The sequence below is a fragment of the Pararge aegeria genome, chromosome 2 (genome assembly GCF_905163445.1).
Source record: "Pararge aegeria chromosome 2, ilParAegt1.1, whole genome shotgun sequence".
NCBI lineage: Eukaryota > Metazoa > Arthropoda > Insecta > Lepidoptera > Nymphalidae > Pararge > Pararge aegeria.
In genome coordinates this window covers 12670992-12690749 of record NC_053181.1, presented here as the reverse complement: position 1 = coordinate 12690749, position 19758 = coordinate 12670992, and the positions used below count along the sequence as shown (strand labels likewise).

At 37.1% G+C, this 19758-nt stretch overlaps 1 pseudogene; it reads right to left on the bottom strand.

Moving 5' to 3' along the window:
* Positions 1–2995: 2995 nt before the first annotated feature.
* LOC120630578 lies at positions 2996–19451 on the bottom strand (annotated as a pseudogene).
* Positions 19452–19758: the final 307 nt, after the last annotated feature.

Genomic DNA, 19758 nt, shown 5'->3' with positions numbered 1-19758 from the left:
CGTCCGACACTCCGTTTACCGACACGCGGTCTCCACTCGAGTTATGTTAGTATCTAAGATCATTACAATATGAGGTAGGCTCGCGTTATAATGATCAAATATATGGATTTATTTTAGAAAATGACTGTAATACTCCACAATGGGTGGATAATAATAGGATTGTTAGTAGTCGTTACAGTAAATTGCATGGTGTAGCAAAAGCCAATCTCCGCCCACTATGCGATCCACCTATGGTCTTCGTAATGACACTATATCGCCCGTGGAGGATCAATTCGTGTATAATTTAAATATCTCGTTAAGTTACTTCACAGGCGAATATATTATTATACAAAGTAACAAGACCATACCAGTCACTTTTTTTCGCCCCACAACAGTAACCCACTTAGTCTGTCAAAAGTCTATTTATTGTATCGGTTATTATTAAGAAATAAAAAGAATTTTTTTTTTTTATAAGAAGCATCCTATATCAAATGTAAGTAGTTGCGGCGGCTGTATCAATTCAATCAATTGCGGTCGTTTCATGCAGCAAAAAATAATATTCGAATGGGGCGCTACTTTATTTAATCATAAATTTAAATTGGATAGAAGCAGGCATTACTTTGCGGAATTTTATGATCACCAACGAAAATTAGCTATATTCCTTGAAAATCTGTACGGTGTAATTTCTCCAGTCTTCATACTCCATACCGAAACACTCCGACATCAGAGCATTCTCAGTAGAGGTTGACTTTACAATGAATGAATGAATTGTCACGACATTCAATGTCATCATTGGTAATCAGTTGCAGCCTAACATTTATGATTTACAAGGCTTCTCTCGTGTTTAGTTTCAATCAATAATTAGGGATGAACTTTTGCAAAAGTATATTTTTTATGCTTCGGAATCAGTATTTTTTTCTGGATGAAAGGCTAATATATAAATAAAGCAAAAATAATAAATGAAACAGCTATAAAACAGGAATGCCGATCACTGCACGAATTTTCACCTTTGAAAATGGGGCCATACAACCACCATATTGAATTTTATTTTTCGTAAAATTTATAGCCAGTGTCACTCACGGGATGATAAACATCCTAACGATACCAATCAACCGTTCGGACATTTATAAGTTATGGTAAAAATAAAGATAATCACATACATAGGTACTTGTAAACCTAATAATATTGCACTCCTTTTTTTAACGTAGCAATAAGTCACAGACACAAAAAAGAAAGAAACTTCTTTTCCTATTCCTTTCTACACATATTTTTACAATTCCTTAGTATGTTAGTAAAGACTGAAGACCAAGACTGTTTTTATAATTTTTTTGTCAAATATAGAAAACTAGTTGTTGTCCGCGTTCTTAGTCCGCATTAATTACAGATTTTTGGGACAAAAAGCAGCCTATGTTACTCTCCGTCCTTTTAACTAACTCTATGCTAAAATGAAGTTTATTGGTTGCTTATTAACAGCAATAAACAGACTTTGAAATACTACTAAACTACAAACTACAAAACTACAAGGCCTAGGCCATATGCCCTTTGCCCGGGAGGACGGCAGCTTGACTTTAACCAAATTTTTGGCGCCCATAGCGAGTAACATGAACTCGGGGGAATATTTTCGTAGGAGAAACCATTATGTTCGGAGGATGGCCAAATAAAACCCCCTTTCTGGGTGAAATTACCACATAACCAGATCTCTCTCTCTCTCTTGAGAGGTCGTGTATATTCTCGTTTAAGAAGACACCCAACCTCCATTCCGTATTCAAAGAAAAGAAAAAAAATACATACGCTCTTTCTAAGTTCCATTGTGAAACTGGAAAACTTAAAAAGATCTCATGTAGTGCTTTAAGTGTACTTAAAAATACATTAACATGCCGAAATCATCACAAATGTTTGTTCAAGCACTCGGAATGTTGTCAACTTCATTAGGCGACGTAGCCGCTTCTGTTGGTAGGTATTATTTAAGTGATCTCGGGGAACTTGCCGCTTGAACCGATACTCAGCGGTGCGGTGGCGATAATCCGGCAAAGGACAAGAGCGCATCATCCATTATTTTAAAAAATTACATCACTAAATTCGTGCTACACCACAAAGCCGGTGGCTCGTTTTATTTCGGTACAAGGTACCCTCAAACTGCTATCTGGAAGTGATGTTGCAGTCTAAGTTGGTAAGGCGAATCCGATCCAGTACCTCATAAGACCTGAATAAGGTTGTCAAAATTATGTTGTCACGAATTCCTAGGTTTAACTCCCGCATCCCGTGCGTACCCGTGTAGGTTTATGTACAATAGTGGAACACCGCCATTTATTTCACTCCGGCCCGGTTCTGACTATTACCTGGTACATAAATGATTTTCAGTCCTACCGGAAAGCCGAACCCAGAATCCTTTTATCCATTTTCAAACATGCTAACCTCTTTTGGCACTATACAATTGTTAACCAAATTAAATAAGGCAATTTTTATACCTATTTTTGAGCATCATTTGAGTAGGTACATCAAAAAGATATGTGCGGGTTTTATTTATCTCTACTCGAAAATAACTTTAATAATAAAAAAGTTTTTCCAACTCCCACTTATTCTGACACCACATGTTTACTTGCGTGTAATTACACGTGCAAACGAAAAATTTCACACATTCTGATCGATAAGTTAACTGTGGATCGTCAGCGCTCAAGGTGGATATGTTGGTCAAAGAGTACAAATACGTAAGCTTCTCGCAACCTATTAGTACAATATAACTGCAAATTACAGAGAACTATCGTTCCAGATCTAAGGGATTACTTCCAATTAAAATACATTCGATATTGCTCTAGATAAAGTAAACGTAGCGATTTATTGTTACATTACGAATCTTAATACTGTCATTAGTAAAGGCAATACTCGGATAGAATATCAATAAGAAAATCCAGTAATTCTCCGTCCATTTCGCTAATTGAATGTTTATTCACTCACTTCAATACATGAAGCGATTTCACCTTTAAGAGGTTGCGGTAACAGGGAACGGACGTAACTTTTATAGCTTGTGTACACAAACAATCATAACATTAACAGTCATATAAAACGAAACATAATAGGACAGTAAACATTTACCTTTTAGCGCGGCATTCACTCTGTCCAAATCATATAGCGACAGTGGTAGTGGTTCGTACAACAATTGTAAGCGCGGCGTTTTCCAGCTATATTTCTCGTAAAACCCATCGCTCAAAAATATACCCGAAGAATGTCTGTACAGTCTATAAGGGCACTTACTCGTACGAAGCCAGTCCACAAACACGATAGCACCGTTCAGCGTGTGTTCGTCTCCTAAAAATACATGGCTTTTCATCTCCCCCACATCCCCTTTCATTATCAAGCGTATGTAGAGTTTATAAGACATGAATATTTTCTGTCTGGGCTTGCTACCTCGCTTTATCTTTCTTACGCTTAGGACTCGAGCCGTGAAAATGTACTTGGATTCCGACACTGCCGACGACAGAATCTCGTAATCATTAGTTACTGTGTCGTTTAAAACACATTTGGGAGCGTTTATATTCTTCCTCTGGTGTAAGGTGTCCCGTTTTTTGACAATACCCCGTACATCAAAGTGACCGTGTATCTCTGTATAGTAGAGCAATAACACAAAAAATTTAAGATTCATTTTTCTTCGAATAGCTCAAAAGTGTCTTGTTTTACGAGAGACAAGTGCTTAAATAAAAGAACATTTTAAGTGTCTCTACATGGAGAAACTTTGATTGAGGCGGCTCGTAAACACACGTCGATAGATGTTGCGCAAGATTTCGAGTTGGCGCCAACGAGACGCGTGCGCGAGTGCGGACCTGCGCGCACACTGGAGGCTTTGCAATTCCATGCAACCTCCATCGACGTAAACAAACATCAACTAGCGTGTCATTAATTCACCAATGAGGCACGAAGTTTCCTTATTGGTGGATTCAATTTATAACAACGCCCAGAAAGCGAATAATTTAGTTCACGTAATAAGGTCAGCAGTAAATATGATAACTGGGCATTGCCCATTAAACAAACACCTTTTCATTTTAGATATAACCGACAGTCTTATACAGCTTTATACAGAGCATACAGGGAGGTAGATGTTACATGTCACAAAGCGATGGAGTAGCATAACTCCCCAGCATCACTCCTTAAATCACTTGGCGCCCTGGGCGGAAGCTTCTGGAATGGGCTCCGCTGGCTGGAGTGACCCACCGGGGAGCCGTACCAATGGCACTGTGTACAACGGAAGATTTCGGCCGACAAAGTACATTCGAAAGTGCATTCTATTATTATCATATCAACCCAATACCCGCTTACTACAGGGCACAGGTCTCCTCCCACAATGAGAAGGGGTTAAGGCTGTAGTCCACCACGCTGGCCCAGTGCGGATTGGTGAACGCCACAAATCTTTGAGAACATTTTGGAGAACTCTCAAGCATGGAGGTTTCCCACGCATACGGGTTGTCCTTCACCGTTGAAGCAAGTAATATTTTAATTGCTAAGAGCGAACATAACTTCAAAAAATTAGAGCTGCGTGCTAGGATTCAAACTCGGCCCCTAGAAAGTGCAGTCGAAGTCCTACCCACTTGGCTATAACCGCTTCTCATTCTCTGTTAGCTATTCTAAATTATTGCTTCTTTATCCCGGGTGTCATGGAATATGAGATAGGTCAACGGGGGCACAAAGCTGCGGGGCGGGGGATAATACGTAGAGCACAATATGAGCCGAGTTAACAGTTATTGCCGAACGACTCGCCGCCTTACTATGCCCTGAATATTCATGTACGAGATCCAAGCCAAGCGGTGGATCGCTCGGGATAACTACTTTTGTCGCAATATATACTATTCATGCGGTTTGTTCGTAAAACGGAAGCTCGTCGAGGATTTTAAAAATTTTAAAATTCAAAGGAGTTTGCATTTTGTATCCATAGGAATTATCTTGTAACGAATTTTCACAAAACGTTTCTTTTGTGTCTTGCTAGAGAATGCAGATCACATCTTCGTAGTTCATTAAAATTTAAATAAAAAGCACGTTTGACGGGACTCAGGCTACCCCATTTTTATTATTTTTGCAATATATTAATAACCAAGAAGAACTGGTTAGAAGCGTTGATAACCCAGTGGTTAGAGTTTTGGGGGGCCAAGGTCAAATCCCAGCACCCACCTCAAACTTTTCCAAGTTATATGCGTTTTAAGCAATTTAAATATCACTTGCTTCAACGGTGAAAGAAAACATCACGTTTGACCGGACAGTTCTCCATAATGTTCTCAAAGGCGTGTGGAGTCCATCAATCCACACTGGGCCAGCGTGGTGCACCACGGCCTAAACCCTTCTTATTGTTGGAGGAGACTCGTGTCCTCTAGTGGACCGGTAATGGGTTTATATCATATAAATGATGATGAACAATCGGCAAAAGAGAAAAGATTCATGTATTGCTAACGAAGTTAAAAATAATAAAAGAGTTTAGATGGCAACATTAAGCGTACATAGACGATTGCAACGCTACACGAGGAATTTGGAAAGTGGTACGAGCGTGGGCGGGCAAGTCGAGGCGGTCGATCTCTTGACGAATCTTTAACGTCGCACTTTATTATTTTGTAACGTTTTTCACATATATCGGATTATTGAAATCGATCCATCGCACCCATCAATCATACTTTGTCTTTTGAATAATTTATCATATGTCATCTTTAATATAAATGAGTTTCACCTTATAAAGAGCTTTATTATTTTTGGATCAAATAAACTCCATAATAGAAATCTTGTGAATTTGTTTCTTTGTTCCTTACATTTTCCCGTTCCATAGAGTGGTGACATTAAGTTTATTTTAGCATGATTATATAACCTAAGTGGGTTGGTTTTAGAAATAAGAGGAATCGTAGTACTTATATAAAATAACATAACATGGTTCTGCAAGTTGCGAACGCAGAACCATGTTATGTTATTTAAGTATTGTTCGAGGACTAATCAACCGATGTCTTTTTTTTCATTCTACTACAAACTATCCCTTGACTTCAATCTTATCCGCTGATAAGTGATGATGCAGTCTAAGATGGTAACGGGCTAACGTGATAAACCATGGTATTAAACCCATACTCGTAATCGGTTTATACGCGACATTGGGCCAGAACCATAAATCACTTAGCGGCACGGTAAGGTGGTATTAGCCATGGCCGAAGCCTCCCACCGGACCAGACCAGAGAAAATTCAGAAATTATAAATTCCCAAATTGTCCCTACCGGGGTCGAACCTGAGCCTCTTACTTAAAACCATACCAGTTCGTCCAAAATGTTTATCCTAAAGTGCCGGTGAAATACGGTGTAATGCCGAACCCAGCTTCAGAAAAAAAACAGCATAGATAAACCCCAACTAGATGGACAAATGACTACCAACGCGGTCTCAATGGAAACAAACGACTCAAAGCCGTAACTATTAGAAATCCCTATAAAAACCAATGTCTATCAATCCAATTAAAATTTCATGATGAGGACATACTTCAACGCTATTACCAGAAACTGCGAGAAAGGAATATCTAATCAAAATATTCGTATAATACATCTACGAACTATGAGAAGGATATTAATTTCAATCGATATAATGCTCAACTAATTTACAGATGTATAAGTAGTGGCATTTAAAATAAAAAACGCCGTCGTTTAGTTATCATTAAAACATTTAAAACAGATAAGCTTCGTGTGGGGTGCAGACGCTCGATGACGAATGGCGGTACCCATTACTTTCTCCACAGCCTATAACGCCTCCTGTGATCCAAGCATGAGATAGAAGCGCACCGTAAACTACCGATGCATCGACACGATGAGCATTTAACGATACGATGATTATGGCGAGATGGATAGATAAAGTATATATTGCACAAATTACAGTGAAAACAAAAGATAAAATAACAAGAATAAACTCAAATAATTTAAAACAAATGCGCAAAGGCGAGTTATGAATTATATTCAGTATAATAAATTGCATTGTCTCTCGGTCACATTTTTTAAAATTTTCACTTACAAAAACCTTTACAGGTCCTAAGTTAAAGAATTCATTAAGATGAAACTATCCATGTCGTTATGCTGCTAATAATTATTTGTAAGTTATACATACATGTGGATTTAAGACAATAATTACAGCAATGGGAGTGGGAAAATGTTTAATAAAAGTTGAATAAAATTACTTCTACCGTATTTAAAAAAAAAGTTGTTGATTTTACCAATATTTTTTTTAAATATAAGGATAGTTAATTTAACATATTCAAAGCTATTTCATTCGACTACCACTAAATGATGTGAAAGAAGTTATCAAGACAAAAATAACATAAATTCTGATCGAAATCGTAAAATGAATATCTCGTGCTGCGTAAAATATCCAATAAAATTATTTTCGTCTAGACTAAATATTATTTAGAAGAATAAAGAATGCAAGACATTTTAAGATCTTCAACATACGACCAAGGTTGCTTAAACAGAGCACTTATGATGGTACTACGAACATTTACCCGGGAGCTCGTTTGCTTGGGTAGTTAATTTATATATTTTCCCGATTCCAAAGAACTTGCAACGTCTCCTTTAACTGAAAAAGTTCCTTTGAAGACCATTTAGTATTTTCTGTGGTAAAACTAGCTTAGATGACTCCTTGTATACGAGACAATCCCATCAAAATCGGTTCAGCTTTTCCGAAGATTGATCTGGCAAACAGGTGAATTTTGTTTTTGCTATCGTTCGAATAATAATATTCAAATAGGTACATTTTTTTGTTTTCGGAGGGGAAATCTCCTTATGAAATACTCAGTTTCTTTGCGAATAGCTCGGGTTATTTGGCTTTCTTAAGCACTAGAACATCTCGGTGGCCTCCCTCCGCTCATATTGGGAAACTACGGCATCTCCTAAGACCACCCGTTGCTTCAAATTTTGGTAGGTATGCTTACTTATGAACAATCGCAGTTATTTCAAAATACAAACACATAACAATTTTTTTACGTTATTTTTAGGGTCCTGAAGTGCTGCTGAATGAGTTTGACAGAACTTAAACTAATGCTATTAAAATCTGTGTCGTTTCTCGTGATGAAAAAAGATATCTTATTTTTGTCCATATTTTTGAACAGTTGTCTGCATTAAACGATTCAGTAAAGTTTTTTCGATGGGACAAAATGTAAAAATTTGGGATAAAATAAAAAAACACTGTATAATATGTAAATATTACCAAGTATTTGGTTGTTTTTTTTTTTTTGCAGAAAATTTCTCCACGTAAAAAACACAACTAAAACAAAAATAAAGGCCGTGGGTTCGATTCCCACAAATGGACAATGTTTGTGTGATGAACATGAATGTTTTTAAGTGTCTGGGTGTTTATCTATATATTATAAGTATTTATGTATATTATTCATATATTATTCATCAGTCATCTTAGTACCCATATCACAAGATATACTTACTTAGGGGCTAGATGGCGATGTGTGTATTGTCATAGTATATTTATTTATTTATAAATGATGTATCAACTCAATAGAATACGTTATTTTGTCTGCTATCATACATTGCAAATAAAAAAGATGGACACTATAAATAATTCTGGTCATATCACGATCTCAAGTATGTAAAGATGTACCTATCGATTCGCTGAAGCACATGGCACGCTACCTTTAATTTAATGAAGTAGATAATCTCTCTTTATCTTCAACCCTCTCAGTTTATCCTTCAGCGTTCACACTTCTCACGTAACATGCGGCGACGCTGAGGAGGCGATACGGATCGCTTCGTCTCCAAACCAAAGTTCCAGGACTAACTAGACGTAACACAAGTAACAAAGAGCGATGGCTCTTAATAGGGGACTGTTCGCACACAAAGACAGATTTATTGACACCATTGGAGCTATAATTTATTAAGCACTGACTAAGTAGCGTTTATTCACCGCAGCTCTCCAGAGACTAGTATTTATAGTAGCGCTAAACAGTTGTTTATTTATGTACTACAGTTGCTGTTCTATGGCCCGTAATAACGTTGGACAGCTTTCTGCACGTTATAAATATTTAGTGGAAGAATAACTATTGGTAAATCAGGGTTGTAAGTGGACGTATTATTGCTAACACTTGACTGACTTATATTCTATAGTCGGTCAGCAATGAAAGGCTATGTGTGAAGAGGAGAACTGGCGAGCGTAATATCGTTTAGTTTCGCCCTTTAGTCAGAAGAAATGTTATGCGCTTAAAAAATCATCATCATAATTAACTCATTAGTGGCCCTACTACAGGGTATCTTCTAAAATGAGAAAGATTTTGGCTAGTCCAACGTGCTAGCCCAGTCCGTAACGGTAGCCTTGAGAACATTATGGAGTACTCTCAGACTACCAGGTTTGGTCACCGTTAAAGCAAGTGATATTTCATTGCTTAAATTACCTACACCCCCCCCCTCCTCCTACACCCCCCCTCCTACTAAACCCCCACCCCCCCAACACCGACAAGTTAGAGGTGCATGCCGGGGTGCAGGGATGCTGTACCAACTACTGCTAAACTGAAGCCGAAGAACCACTAGGCTATAAATAATATAGTATGTTTATGATTACATACAACAAAAAATATTTGCTGTTAAACAACCTGCAAATCCCAGTAAATCAATACATACTTAAATAATATTTTTAATTTGGCAACCCTGTGTCGTGAGTGAGTGAGCTAATAGGGTGGCGGCATCCGTTTTAGAACAAAGGAGTACAACTACTAGGCCCTGATTCAATATTGTGTTAACATATTCTTAACCACGAATTGTGACCAAAAGTTAAGAACGCAACCGAATGAGTTACCGTTTCGCTCAAAAACTACCAGTCTAATTTGGATGCGGTTTACTTAACTGTAATGTTAAATTTTGCAACTATTTCTTTATAACTAAGAGCGCACTAACATAAAAAAATAATAAAGGTTACTAGAAATCCTACTTGCTAATAATTTTTATTTCATCTGGTGGTGAATGTTTATACAGTGTTAGATGGTAGAGGGCTAACCTCTTTGTAGTTTAGAAGTTATATTAAACCCATAGCCCTAAATCGCTTGGCAGCACTTCTTTATCGACACCAGCCCAGACCAGAGAAAAGAAGAATGCCGGAACACGGTTTTTTTTTTGTGTTAAAAAACCTCTGAAATCCCAAGCATTAACTTCGACGGTTAAAAAAACATTTAATGAAATAAATTAGTGGTTCTGTTATTTCCGTCATCTTGTTTAAATCTACTAATTAAAAGAGGTACGTCACTTGTGTAGGTACGTAAAAACAATAAAAAACGAAAAATACATATTGTGAACAGTACCATCAATAGGTAGGTTCAATAATCGCATGTGTCAAAAATATCCTTTATTCACGAACTTCATTTGCTTGGAACTCTAAAATCCGGCGAACTAGAGTTGTAATGTTTTTGGTACAGTATTGTAATTATTAAACTCTTCAAAATGAGAAAAACTCCATGAAGGCACTTTATAAGTGCTATGTTAAACCGAATCCAAAACTACGTCCGGCATTCTCGTTTATAAAAATTTAAAAATTATAAAAAAAACTTTCTCTGCAGGAAATCGAACTCGGGACGGATTTGTAAACTAGATTTGAAACTTTGTCTATTCCAATAAGTCATTAGGACAGAAGCGGCGGTAGCCTAGTGGTTAAAGCTACGGTTACCCTTTCGGGGGGTGTAGTTCCATCTCCGATACGCAACTCTTAGTTATAAATTAAAGAAAACAAATATCACTTTCCTCTTACGGTAAATAAATTAAATGACGTGTGACCTGCAACCTCCGAGTACTCCATTATGCTCTGAGCTCTATGGATGAGAGACGACCAAATGACGAGAGATAACAAAAAACTGGGATCGCTAAAAAAAACAAAAAATAAAATAAAAGTAGTTTAGGTCCAAAGTCGTCTTTCCTCTTAATAAGTTTGCGGAGCTTAATTCGCTCCGCTAATCAAAGTAGCACCAACTTTATTTGAAAGTAAATGCAAAGACGCTTGTGTTCTTAATTTCTTTTGTTCAATCTCACCACTGCAAACTTAAATGCAGCTTAAAATGATAATATTTAACTTTACCTACCCTACTGAAGGGTATATGCACACAAACTGCATTTCAGATGCTAGCTAGCTACAAAATTAGATGAAACACCAACGTACGTACCCGTAACGTGTGCGTAAGGGCGTAGCAGAGCAACGCGAGGTCTACCCGAGATCCCAAGCCACTTTCTCTGAAGTCTCCTACAACCTGGGTGGCATTATTTTATGCTTAGATGGCTGGAGAAGCGAGCATTAGCGAGAAATTTTGACGCACAACAAGTGACGTGCTTACGTGCGGAAACTGCACAAAAAAAAGAACAAAAAGAAGCTACAAAATTATCAGTAAAGGTGTGACTCGTTGAGCAATGTCGATAAATCTGGTTTATCTACGGATCCCCCTTTTTCTGATTAGATCACGTAGAGGTACCGAGTATAGCCCGCTACCTCTTTTGACCACTGAGTGACTGTGAGCTTTATTAAAAGGCCAATAGTAAGCGACCACGTTAAGGCTGCATAAGTCACTAAGAATTACATGTTATAATTATCACAAGTTACTGCTAATAACTTGTATAACTGCCTCGTTGGTCTAGTGGTTAACATGTTCTAATACGGATCACGAGAATCTGGTTGCGGGACAAATTATATAAGGTGTGGTATTTTGTATTAAATAGTTTTTTCGGTAGGTACGAGCCTGGAGTTAGGAAGTTTGCGTATTCAGTGCGCGAACCTCGGAGAGCACTTAAAGCCATCGTTCCCGGTTATTATCAGCTAAATGTGGTTATAGTCGTTAAAGCCCACCAACCCGTATTGGAGCTGAGTGGTAGGTCTATGCTCTAAAACCGTCTCTCATATGAGAAACAAGACCTGTGCCCTACAGTGGGACGTTAATGTATAATAAGTGAGAGATTCGTTGGTCATGATTAACTGAGTAAAATGTTCTTTGCTATCTATTTTCTTTATAGTTGTTAAATCAATAGAATGTGTCTTGCTCAATATTCCTTATAGGATTGGGGAACTCACAGTAAAAATCTCATTTGTAATAGGGCATTCTTTAACTATAATATTATCTAGCGCAATAGAATTCTATTTGACTTAAATAAATCAAATAGAACTTCAACAGAGCTACTGAGTCGCTGAACTCAGAAAACTCTTCTGTTACGCTTTAGTTCTATGCAGTATATTGTTTACGAGTATCTAACTTAAGTACAATAAGATCCTGGACTGTTCCGCACACAAAGGGTTCAAGGCATATAATCCGAACAGGCTACTAAACTTCTGAAATGTGGAATTGAATTTAGTTTACAGTTAATTTAACTGAGACAGTATGGGAAACATGTTTCTTTACGAGAACGCAATATTTATTGTTCTTTTTATGCGATTCAAATACATTTCTTTACGATAGCGATTAGCGAAAGCGATTTTCTTACATAAGAGGAGACCCTGGAACGAAGATTAGGCTGATTATGATTATAGATTATATGAAAACCAAAAACACATTTATAGTGACGCAAATATCAAAACGGGTGGTCATAAATTTAAGTATTAATCTGAATTGCTCTCACTCATCAGTGCTTATACAGCAATATAGTAACGTATATTATAGCTACGAGCAACCTATACCTAAATGTCGTTTATAATTGGACGACTCAGTTGATAACAGCGATACTTTTAAAGTGAGCCCCTAATAAGGTCGCACACAAAACTAACTTCAAATATTTTATACTCGAGGTCTATCCTATTATGGTGTTGCTAAAAGTATTTTTCTTGAAAACCCTTTTCAAGCCTTCCACTAGGTACTTATTTGGTGGTAGGCAATTTAAAATAGTTCTAGTAAAAAGGTTGAAATCTTTACACCTGAGCCTCTTAATACGACATCAATGTTTTAATAGGTAATAGCTAAGCGGTATAAAATTGAAATCTGAACGGTCGTAAAATCCGTGTTTAATACGTCCACCAGTGTGGGGCGATAGAAATCTGAATTTTAGATCCGCCAAGGATTTGAATGTATCACTCAGCTTGGTTTTGTCCTGCGGAAGTTTGTATGTTTGTTGGTCCTTTTATTAGGCTTTGTAGCTAAATTTTGTGCTTGCTAGGATTCGTGTCGGCCCCCTAAAAGTGAAGGCGATGCCGTAACCACTAGGCTACCACCTCCCCCTAGCTATATATAGTTAGAAATATCTATCTAGTTTACTAACTTTATTGCTAGCTCAACGGGAAACGGAAACCCGGCGCTTTGTCTGCGGTCTTACCACAAAGGCGGTACAAGCTGAGCGGAGACAATTTCGGCGTTGTGTATAATTGAAAAAATAATAAAACGCTCTCTATGTTATCTCAGAACGGCTTTTATTAGTAAAACAATTATTAACAGATTTGTTACTGTGAACTACAGACGATATTGTAAAAGTAGACGGCAAATAGTGGACACAAATAACCAAAGATGGAGACCATATTTATCTCTCAAGCTGAGATTCACCCTAGCATGAGAGAGGAGGTTCTAGCTAAACAACTGGTTATTTAGGTAGCAATGTATTATTATTGTTTTTCATACGAGTGTCGGTTTTAGACAATAGCCCCACCGCGCTGCTCCAATGCGGGTTGGTGGACTAATTCATTTGTTATTAATATTTACTTAATCAAATTTTAACTTCAACTCTTAATATTAATTTTGTATTGCTTGATTATATACTATGTAACTGCTTGTATGATAATTATTGCTCTAACCAGGTTACTCTTCTAACAATTTTGAATACAAATGTGAGATGGTGATAACAAAAGGAACACCCGGCTAAGTTTATTATGGGCCTCTTCTTAGACCAGGGCACGTTTGAAATCCTCGTAGCTTGCATCATCTCGCTACCATGTACACATTTATCTTGTAATATATGCATCATAAGTGCCATCTATGCCTGCCTGCCTACTTCAAGATATTTTTGACATTGACTTTTGACTTTGACTATCTTCGACTAAGGATAACAAGCTCTTGGGTTTGATTTCAATTTGATTAAAAACCGTAAGATAGATATGGAGTTTATCGAATAGTTAAGCCAACTGCAACTATCGTTAAAATGTGGTAATATTTAATCATTCAAGCCCCCAGTTTGGAGTCTTATCGTTAATCGGTGCATAATCCTCAGGTACGTGCACATTTTTTTCATATATTGTGTACCAAGAGGCGCGAACCTTATCTACTAGCATAATGCGAAGTTTAAATTGGATCTCCTTAGAATTCTTAGCTTAAAGCGATCCTCGCAATTAAATTTATTGCAAAGTATTTGACCCCGAACAAAATCTATTCGTGAATCGCTCTGGATTCAATTAAAACCGTCTTAGAATAACACTTTTAAGTGCATACTTAAAAGAGTATAAAGACGGAGGTAAAAAGTAATAAAGCTTGTCAATTGCGTGTCAGATCACGTATTAGGTTGGGTTCCGTACCCGTAGTTTAAGATTTGGACGGTCGCTTGTTTCGAGTATCAAAACACTGTTAACTTCAGAGTAAACGGGACTTAATACTTGGTTAAGTACGTCTTTTTTTCTTATATATAAGAAAATAATGTTCCTGTGTTCGTATTTCATGTGCTGTCGCATCGTTTATCCAATAGCGATAGGTAAACCTTCCGACAATTTTTTGCTTGCAAATGTGATTTTAATCGGATACAGTTTAGGACTTCACTCTACTTAATTAATCGAGTATCGATAAGTTTGTCATTTTTGCTTCTAATTAATATGATTTAAAACTACTTATTACAAAATCTGTTTAGAATATTCCATAGAATAGCATAACAGTAAGATGCACTCAGCGGTTATTTGGTTAATTTAGCTACAATATTTTTTATTAATGTTTAGAGTAACAACTACAGGGCTAGGAAACATCAAGCAATATATTAGGTTCAACGTATAATCGAACTACGAAATAATGTTGAATGATGCATAGGCATTTTTCGTTCACTGTGCATAGGTGTATATATAAAGAATAACCCTGTAAACATATTAAATCAAAATGTTTATTTTTCCATACAAACAAATGACAACCCTATTGAAGATAAAATACCGACACGAGCATAGTATCTATCCTTCGCGAAATGTACCTAGTAAAGTGACAGGAGACAAATTATTTTAATTTTGCATGTGATGTACGGCCAGTATCTGATTTATTTCAGTAAAAACTATGACAAAAAAAAACTATAAGGTTTTCGGTTTCACAGATAAGTCTTTTAAATTAACTAAATTTCATCTTTAAAGCTTCAATGAATGAAAATTGCTGCGGTTTCTTCAGGCTTCTTTGTTTCTCGACGGAAGCCTAAAAAGTCCAATAAACATAACGTTGGGAAAGGGAGCCTTTTAGTCGTATAAATAAACACTGGGAGTTTAAACTTAAGTGCTTAGTATTTAAATAATAGATCTATACACAGAATAAATTACTAAGGGGATTTGTATACTGTGTTTAATTGCAAAAAAATACTCAGTGACATTTATAAAAAGCACTTAACTATCAGGGATGTAGTGGGCTTCGGAAACTTAACCGAAACTTATAGGATTTCCGAAATAATAATCTACCCGAAACAGTAACCGAATCGAATGTAAAATATTACACTAATTTTTTATAGGGATAAAAAAACGGACTTTATTTTCACACATTTGCGAAAAATTGTAACATTTGTATCATATTATGTTTTTAATAAAACAAATGTGTGACAAAGGAGGCTACTGAGTTGACTACTGAGACAGCTTCAACCAGTGCTGTGCTTTTTAGTATGCAGCTATACGTCAGTACCTATTTTTGTTAACAGCCAGCACTTCATCTTATTCGGCTTATGCAGATGATTTAGAAAACCATTTGCTTCACTTCGCTAAAACCATCCGACACTATGGCACTATTTTAAATTTATGAAATTGATAATTCCTCCAACTGTAGGTAAAAACACTTATAAAAATTATAAAAAAAAACTATAACATAATCCGAAATAATTAATGTGAAACCGATATAATGTTATCAATTATTACCATTAGTCAGATCTGAAATTTCACTTCCATAATATCCCTGGTATCTATATATTTTACCAGCCCACTACAGAGCACGGGTATCTTCCCACAATGAGAAGGCTTTAGTCCACCACGCTGGCCCAGTGCGCACTGGTGGCCTCCACAGCCTTTGAGAATCATATGGAGAGCTCTCATGCATGCAGGTTTCCTCACGATGTTTTCCTTCACCGTTGAAAAATTAATTATGACTTCGTTTTTGTTTAATTTTATTATTTAAATGAATATATTTAATTTTTCATTGTAATTTTGATTTTAATTAACCATCTGCCATTTTATATATTTTGTTTCTATTTCTGTGAGCTAAGCCTGAAATAAATGAATTTTAATTGAATTTAATTAAAAATTACGACACGTGATTTGCTTGCTTTAATAGTGGGTTACTGCAAATTAGGCTTAAATGTTCAGGACATAGGACAGACGGGATAATGGAAACGAAAATGCACTGACGAAGATTGGAGAAAACAATTGCTCTTGTACAATTTGTATGCACTTGTTCACAGTCGTCCTTATAAGGAACTACCGGTTCTTCAGTGTCCCGTAGATACTCTGACGTAAGCACGCGCCGTCGTCAGTGTTATCCGTTACGTGCTTCGTTACAAAACTGCATATATAAGTACTGATGCCGATTTCCCTTATATTGTGTACTCGCCCTGAGAAAAAGATTTTCGCGTTCGCAATCCTAGAGTCAATTTTATAGCATCATGGTAAAATTTACTTTATTTACCTCGCTTAAAAGTCGTTTATTATATGGTTCTGATCATAATCGTTACGTTTGGAGCGCTAAAGCTGGAAATTTGGATGAACTTAAGCTTTACAGATACTAACAATACGGTCTTTATTGCTCTAACGTTATAGAACATATAGTAATACTTTGACGACCTCTCTGGTGCAGTGATGAGCGCTGTGTTTTTAAGTGGGAGGTCCCTGGTTCGATCACCGGGCGGGACGGTTTGGGAATTTATAATTACTGAATTTTCTCTGGCATAGTCTGGTAGAAGAATTCGTCCGGGGTAGTTACAGATTAGATATAGCGTTCCGATACGATAACACGTAGTAACCAAATAGGGTTATTTATAAGTTTAAGGTAAATGCCATATCGGGTTTGCTTGTTATCATCTTAAATTGCATTACCGGGTAAGTTTTGCTGACAACGACGGACTTGTAGTGTAATAAAAAGACCGCTTCTAAGATAGAAAGCTCATAACATACAACTGATACGGATAGCTGACATATTTTACAGATTCTGTCAGTGAGCTTGCAAATTATTATATCAATGGATTCGGTAGCCTGGAGCCTAAATTTTGTCGAGATTTACCTTCGATATTTCATTTGCTATATATGCCGTAAGTCTTCCAAAAATGTCATTCAGAACCTACCTACTTTATTTAGTTTGCATGTGAGAAAACCAATCTAAATGTATATAACGTCCAAAAGAGCTATAAAAGTGACTGAAAATTATTTAATAAAAATTTGGCACTTTTTCTATATAACATGTATTGATTTTTATCTAGTACATAAAAGATCGCAGACATTGAACGTCATATTTTACTTCAATATTAAACAGCAGTCCGAAATCTAGCATTATTGTTAGCTAAGTTTCATAGAAATGAGCTTTCAACAACCCGATGTCTATACAAACAAAGACAACAATGCAATCAAAACTCGGTTAAGGTATCACGGACAATGAAGACCATACAATGTGTTACTTTACTAATTGGAATTAGTTTACATCGTAGTACGGATTACCGATACACTGATAAAGCGATCAGTTATTTGTAGCCTTAAATGTCGCATTCAAAAGTCACCTTTATTGTTAAAATAGTAAAAGCTAAAGTAAAGAACGTTAAGCATCCCTATAAAACGGTATAGTAGGTACAGTGTTTATGCATTGTCGGCTGGTGCACAAACGCATCGGACGCATTCAGTCCATTAACTTAACGAACAGTTGTCGAGATGTCGATCAAACCACGTCTCAATGCCTTCATAATGTACCTACAGGCTGCATTATGGATGCAACACCCACACTCCTTTATAATATCCACAACTCCACAAGGCTCAGGCAATTGGGTATTTAATTTTGGCCTTGTCAAATCTCGCTTCAAAGCCTATTATAATCGCCTTTGTGAAATTATTCAAGGCAACTGGCGTTTTATAATAATTTAATATTTAACAAATTCCTGCGTAGAAGCTTCACAAATAGGGAATATGATCAATTAAATTCTAACCAAATTGTTTTAAAACGATTGTATCACAATCTAATATAATATAATCTAAATATATACAGTTATGTTTATCTCGGTACGGATTCCCTAGACATGTAAATAAAGCTTATTTATTTTGGCACCCCTAATAGCCAAATAAACCAAAACTTTGTACTTTTTACCCATACTTCTGCACTGATTTTATAGTTCACAATGTCTTTAGTGTTTTTTTTAATCCACTACAAGTTAGCCCTTGACTGCTATACGTGGTAAGTGATGATGCAGTCTAAGTTAGTAACGGGCTAACCTGTTAGGGAAATGACAGTTATATTAAAACCATCCCCCTAATCGGTTTCTACGCGACATCGTAACGTAACGCTAAAGATAGCAGTAAGCAGATATCAGATAGAAGCACGTTTAAGTCGGTAGGGTGGCCACGGCAGAACCAAACAAGACCAGAGAAATTTCAGAAATTATAAATATCCAAACTTTCCCACACCGCTGCACCAGGAAGGTCGTCAAAGGTGTACAATGTACATAATGTAGGTAGACTAATAGATTCAAAATAAATACATTTCCATATACCTACTTAACCTTAAATATATTAGCGATATGCTCACTAACAAATTAAGTAAAAAGCGTACCTTTCACAGCGGCGTTAATACGATCCAAATGATAAAGCGTTAATGGAACGGGATCCGTCAGGAGGCGGAGTCGCGGTGTCAGTCCTCTTTCACCGTCAAATTTCACTCCGTCACTCAAGAAGATCGCTGAAAGCCGCGGACGGGGACCCGGCGCGCACGACTCCTGCGCACGGGGCCGTTCGGCCATTACCGTCGAACCACTCAACGAGTCCACAGAAGGTCCCTCCTGATTAACGAACTGCCGCAGATCACTTTCATTACCCTTCACAACACGACGCACGTACACCCTGTATAAATTTGACCTTTTCCCACCGATATCTTCGATCGATCGGAACTTCTTCACCGTCAAAACTTTACCCGTAAAAATAAACTTCGCCTTCCCTATCGCTGCCATCAAAGCCCATTCGTCCTCAATAAGGCTCTCATTGAAATTGCAAGGCGGCAGGATAGCCCTGTGCCTCCTGTGCGCGTTATTCCTTTTTCTCACTTTGCCGCGGATTCGCATCTCGCCCGCGGCGACGATCGCCAACGCGATAATATAAACAATAACCATTGACGGCCTCATCGCGCAGAATCACTGGTGAAACACTTGTAAATGCGCTCTCTACAAATGTATCTGTCGCATTATTCAAGTTATTTATGTACCCAGAAGCTCGTAAAGTGCCGGCGACGAAGTATTAAACGAGCAAGACGTTGACATCTCACTAACAGAAAGTCATCAAACTGAATAAATAAGTAAGTGAGATAAGAATGCAAAACTTTTTTGATGTTATGTAAAAAAACACCGAAGATAGTTTATTAGTACCTATAGGAAAGGCTTATCTATGGATCGATACAAACGTGTTTGTAAACAATCATGCGGCTTAGTGCGT